General features: G+C 37.1%; 1 non-coding gene across 1 annotated transcript; it reads right to left on the bottom strand.

Annotated features, from left to right (window-relative positions):
* Window positions 1-3,103: 3,103 nt before the first annotated feature.
* On the bottom strand, window positions 3,104-3,211 carry LOC148544487 (small nucleolar RNA R71). The gene has a single exon (XR_015900804.1). It is a non-coding gene; the product is annotated as a small nucleolar RNA R71 (small nucleolar RNA).
* Window positions 3,212-6,441: the final 3,230 nt, after the last annotated feature.

Here is a 6,441-nt window from a genome sequence, read left to right as displayed (position 1 = left end):
GCAAAGTACTACTGTTTTTTATTCAATTCTTCTTATTTCTCTTCTAAGATATCCATTCGCACCCAAGAGCGTGATGAAGGTGATGATTATGTGTGACGCTCATCATCCTTCTCCTTTATGAACGCGTGTCTGACAAACACTTCTGTTCTACATGAATTAAGCTAGAATGAATATCTCTTAGATCTCCTAACCAGAATCTTCGTGGCGTAAGCTAGAATGATGGCGGCATTCAAGAGAATCCGGAAAGTCTAAACCTTGTCTGTGGTATTCTGAGTAGGATTCAATGATTGAATGACTGTGACGAGCTTCAAACTCGCGATTGTTGGGCGTTAGTGACAGACGCAAAAGGAGGGTGAATCCTATTCCAGCATGATCGAGAACTGACAGATGAATAGCCGTGCCGTGACAGGGTGCGTGAGCATATTATTCACTGAGAGGAGGGGATGTAGCCACTGACAATGGTGATGCCCTTGCATAAAGCCAGCCATGGAAAGGAGTAAGACTGATTGGATGAAGATAGCAGGAAAGCAGAGGTTCAGAGGAACGAAAGTATCTCCATTCGCTTATTTGAAATTCCTACCAATGATTTACATAAGTACCTCTATCCCTATCTTATTAATTATTATTCGAAAACTCCATTATCAATTTATATCCGCCTGACTGAGATTTACAAGGTGACCATAGCTTGCTTCATACCAACAATCTCCGTGGGATTCGACCCTTACTCACGTAAGGTATTACTTGGACGACCCAGTGCACTTGCTGGTTAGTTGTATCGAAGTTGTGACAATTATGAATTAAGATCAGAGCACCAAGCTTTGGAGCCATTACCAGGATTTGTTCGAGCCTGGAGATCACAATTTCGTGCATCAAGTTTTTGGCGCCGTTACCGGGGATTGTTCGAGTTTGGACAACTGACGGTTCATCTTGTTGCTCAGATTAGGTAATTTTCTTTTTGTTTTGTTTTCAAAAATTTTTCAAAAAGCTTTCAAAAATTTTTCTTTTGTTTTCGAAAAAATAAAATAAAATAAAATAAAATAATAAAAATAATGTTTTCAAAAATAAATTATTCTATGGCTTCAAGACTTTTAAGAATGAATTCTAGTGTTTTATGAAACATGTTGAATCCTATCTGGCTGTAAAGCCATACCCAAACTGCTTTGGGATTGGTATTCAACTAATCACTCCAGTCCATGTAATTATATGCTAAAGCTTGGCTGGCTATTAAGCCATGCCTGACCCTTTGATTGGAGCTTTAGAGCATAAGATTCCTGGAATTCATATTAAAAATTTTGGAATCCTTATTTTTCTTTTTCAAAATAATTTTTGAAAAAAATATAAAATAAAAATCCAAAAAAATTTAGAAAATCACAAAAATAAAAAATATTTCATGTTTCTTGTTTGAGTCTTGAGTCATATCATAAGTTTGGTGTCTTGCATGTTTTCTTTGCATTAAAATTTTTTCAAAATTGTGTCTATGATGTTCATCTTGACATTCATGGTGTTCTTGGTGTTCATCTTGACATTCATAGCATTCTTGCATGCATTCATTGTTTTGATCTAAAAATTTCATGCATTGCATAATTTTCATGATTTCATAAAAATTTCAAAAATAAAAAAAAAATATCTTTCCCTTTTTCTCTCATCAAATTCGAAAATTTGAGTTGACTTTTTCAAAAGTTTTTAAAATCAAATTGTTTCTTATGAGTCAAATCAAATTTTCAATTTGAAAATCTTATCTTTTTCAAAATCTTTTTCAAAAATCAAATCTTTTTCAAAATTCTTAGTTATTTTCGAAAATTTCAAAAATATTTTTCAAAAATCTTTTTCTTATTTTTATATCAAATTTTCGAAAATAACATAATCAATTAATGTTTTGATTCAAAAATTTGAAGTTTGTTACTTGCTTGTTAAGAAAGATTCAAACTTTAAGTTCTAGAATCATACCTTGTGATTTCTTGTGAATCAAGTCATTAATTGAGATTTTAAAAATCAAATCTTTTTCAAAACTAATTTCTATCATATCTTTTCAAAAATATCTTCTCATCTTATCTTTTTCAAAAATTTGATTTTCAAAATATCTTTTCTAACTTCCTAACTTCTTATCTTTTCAAAATTGATTTTCAAAATTTGTTTCAACTAACTAACTAACTTTTTGTTTGTTTCTTAACTTTTTCAAAACTACCTAACTAACTCTCTCTCTCTAATTTTCGAAAATATCTTCCCTCTTTTTCAAAAATTTCTTTTTTATTAACTAATTATTTTTATTTTTTATTAAAAAAAAAATTTCGAAAAAAATACTAACCTTTTTCAAAAACTATTTTCAAAAATCACTAACTCTTTTTCAAAAATTGTTTTCTAAAATTCACTTCCCCCTCTCATCTTCTTCTATTTGTTTATTGATATACTAACATCTTTCCTTCAACTCTCCAAAAATCCGAACCCCGTCTCTCTCTGAGTTCAGATTTTCTTCCCTTCTTTTCTTCTACTAACACAAGGATCCCTATACTGTGGTATAAAGGATCCATATTATTATTACTATTTTTTCTGTGCCATCTTCTTTGTCATATGAGCAGGAGCAAGGACAAGAACATTCTTGTTAAAGCAGATCCAGAACCTGAAAGGACTCTGAAGAAAAAAATTAAGAGAAGCTAAAATACAACAATCTAGAGATAACCTTTCAGAAATTTTCGAACAGGAAAAGGAGATGGCAGTCGAAAATAATAATAATATAAGGAAGATGCTTGGTGACTTCACTGCACCTAATTCCAATTTACATGGAAGAAGCATCTCCATTCCTACCATTGGAGCAAACAACTTTGAGCTGAAACCTCAATTAGTTTCTCTGATGCAGCAGAACTGCAAGTTTCATGGACTTCCATCTGAAGATCCCTTTCAGTTCTTAACTGAATTCTTGCAGATATGTGATACTGTTAAGACTAATGGAGTAGATCCTGAAGTCTACAGGCTCATGCTTTTCCCTTTTGCTGTAAGAGACAGAGCTAGATTATGGTTGGATTCTCAACCCAAAGACAGCCTGAACTCTTGGGATAAGCTAGTCACGGCTTTCTTAGCCAAGTACTTTCCTCCTCAAAAGCTGAGCAAGCTTAGAGCTGATGTTCAAACCTTCAGACAGAAAGAAGGTGAATCCCTCTATGAAGCTTGGGAAAGATACAAACAGTTGATCAAAAAGTGTCCTTCTGACATGCTTTCAGAATGGACCATCCTGTATATATTCTATGATGGTTTATCTGAGCTATCAAAGATGTCACTGGACACTTCTGCAGGTGGATCCATTCACCTAAAGAAAATGCCTGCAGAAGCTCAAGAACTCATTGACATGGTTGCTAATAACCAGTTCATGTACACTTCTGAAAGGAATCCTGTGAGTAATGGGACGCCTATGAAGAAGGGAGTTCTTGAAGTTGATACTCTGAATGCCATATTGGCTCAGAATAAAATATTGACTCAGCAAGTCAATATGATTTCTCAGAGTCTGCATGGAATGCAAGCTGCATCCAACAGTACTCAAGAGGCATCTTCTGAAGAAGAAGCATATGATCCTGAGAACCCTGCAATAGCAGAGGTGAATTACTTAGGTGAACCTTATAGAAACACCTATAACTCAACATGGAGAAATCATCCAAATTTCTCATGGAAGGATCAAAAGCCCCAACAAGGCTTTAATAATGGTGGAAGAAACAGGTTTAGCAATAGCAAGCCTTTTCCATCATCAACTCAGCAACAGACAGAGAACTCTGAACAAAATGCTTCTAATTTAGCAAATCTAGTCTCTGATCTATCTAAAGCCACTGTAAGTTTCATGAATGAAACAAGGTCTTCCATTAGAAATCTGGAAGCACAAGTGGGCCAGCTGAGTAAAAGGATCACTGAAATCCCTCCTAGTACTCTCCCAAGTAATACAGAAGAGAATCCAAAAGGAGAGTGCAAGGCCATTGACATAAGCACCATGGCCGAACCTGTGAGGAGAGGAGAGGACGTGAATCCCAAGGAGGAAGACCTCCTGGGACGTCTAGTGGTCAATAAGGAGCTTCCCTCTGAGGAACCAAAGGACTCTGGGGCCCATCTAGAGACCATAGAGATCCCATTGAACCTCCTTATGCCCTTCATGAGCTCTGATGAGTATTCCTCTTCTGAAGAGAATGAGGATGTTACTGAAGAGCAAACTGCCAAGTTTCTTGGTGCAATCATGAAGCTAAATGCCAAATTATTTGGCATTGATACTTGGGAAGTTGAACCTCCCTTGTTCATCAATGAACTAAGTGATCTGGATCAACTGACATTGCCTCAGAAGAGACAGGATCCTGGAAAGTTCATAATACCCTGTACCATAGGCACCATGATCTTTAAGGCTCTGTGTGACCTTGGTTCAGGAATAAACCTCATGCCCCTCTCTGTAATAGAGAAACTGGGAATCTATGGGGTGCAAGCTGCTAAAATCTCATTAGAGATGGCAGACAGCTCTAGAAAACAGGCTTATGGACAAGTAGAGGACGTATTAGTAAAGGTTGAAGGCCTTTACATCCCTGCTGATTTCATAGTCCTGGATACTGGAAAGGAAGAGGATGAATCCATCATCCTAGGAAGACCTTTCCTGGCCACAGCAAGAGCTGTGATTGATGTTGACAGAGGTGAAATAGTTCTTCAATGGAATGAGAACTCCCTTGTGTTTAAAACTCAAGGATCTCCCTCTGCAACCATGGAGAGGAAGCAAAAAAAGCTTCTCTCAAAGCAGAGTCAACCAGAGCCCCCACAGTCAAACTCTAAGTTTGGTGTTGGAGAGTCTCAACAAAGCTCTACACATCTGTGAGGCTCCATGAGAGCTCACTGTCAAGCTATTGACATTAAAGAAGCGCTTGTTGGGAGGCAACCCAATGTTTATCTAATTCTTATTTTTATTGTTTTTCATGTTTTCTTAGGTTCATGATCATGTGGAGTCACAAAATAAATATAAAAATTGAAAACGGAATCAAAAACAGCAGAAGAAAAATCACACCCTGGAGGAGCATCTGTCTGGCGTTCAAACGCCAGAACAGAGCATAGTTCTGGCGCTGAACGCCCAGAATGGGAGCATCCTGGCGCTGAACGCCCAGAACAAGCATGGTTCTGGTGTTCAACGCCAGAAATGGCAGCAAAGGGGCGTTGAACGCCCAAAATGGGCACCAACCTGGCGCTGAACGCCCAGAGTTGTGTGCAAGGGTATTTTACATGCCTAAATTGGTGCAGGGATGTAAATGCCTTGACACCTCAGGATCTGTGGACCCCACAGGATCATCTCAGGATCTGTGGACCCCACAGGATCCCCACCTACCTCATCATCTCTCTTTCCATTCATGATCATCCCTTCTTTTTTTTTTCCATTTACCACTCACATCCATACAACCACTACCTTCAAAATTCAACATCTCTCTCCCACCCAATCCCACCCATATGGCCGAATACGCACCTCCATCCATCTCCTCCATATCCTCTTCTTCTTCTTCTTCTATTCTTTCTTCTTTTGCTCAAGGGCGAGCAACATTCTAAGTTTGGTGTGGTAAAAGCATAGCTTTTTTGTTTTTTCCATAACCATTGATGGCACCTAAGGCCAGAGAAACCTCTAGAAAGAGGAAAGGGAAGACAAAAGCTTCCATCAAGGGTCTATAGCTCAGTGGTAGAACATTTGACTGCAAATCAAGAGATCCCTGAGATACCTCAGGGGATACATTTTCTTCCACACAATTATTGGAAGCAACTAAGGGTGGAACATCAAGAGCACTCCATCATCCTTCATGAAATCAGAGAAGATCTAAAAGCAATGAAGGAGGAGCAGCCAAGGCAAGGAAGAGACATAGAAGAGCTCAAGGACATCACTAAGGTGGACTCATTCCTTGTTCTTACTTTCTCTGTTTTTCATTTTCTATGTTATGTGCTTATCTATGTTTGTGTCTTCATTACATGATCATTAGTAGTTAGTAACTCTGTCTTAAAGTTATGAATGTCCTATGAATCCATCACCTCTCTTAAAATAAAAACTGTTTTAATTCAAAAGAATAAGAAGTACATGAGTTTTGAATTTATCCTTGAACTTAGTTTAATTATATTGATGTGGTGATAATGCTTCTTGTTTTCTGAATGTATGCTTGAACAGTGCATATGTCTTTTGAAGTTGTTGTTTAAGAATGTTAAATATGTTGGCTCTTGAAAGAATGATGACTAGGAGACATGTTATTTGATAATCTGAAAAATCATAAAAATGATTCTTGAAGCAAGAAAAAGCAGCAAAGAGCAAAGCTTGCAGAAAAAAAAAAAAATAGGCGAAAAAAAAAAATAGAAAGAAAAAGCAAGCAGAAAAAGCCAAAAGCTCTTAAAACCAAGAGGCAAGAGCAAAAAGCCAATAACCCTTAAAACCAAAAGGCAAGGGCAAATAAAAAGGATCCC

The sequence above is a fragment of the Arachis ipaensis genome, chromosome B9 (assembly GCF_059453495.1).
Source record: "Arachis ipaensis isolate K30076 ecotype BB chromosome B9, ASM5945349v1, whole genome shotgun sequence".
Taxonomy (NCBI): domain Eukaryota; kingdom Viridiplantae; phylum Streptophyta; class Magnoliopsida; order Fabales; family Fabaceae; genus Arachis; species Arachis ipaensis.
This window is presented reverse-complemented; position numbering and strand designations above follow the sequence as displayed.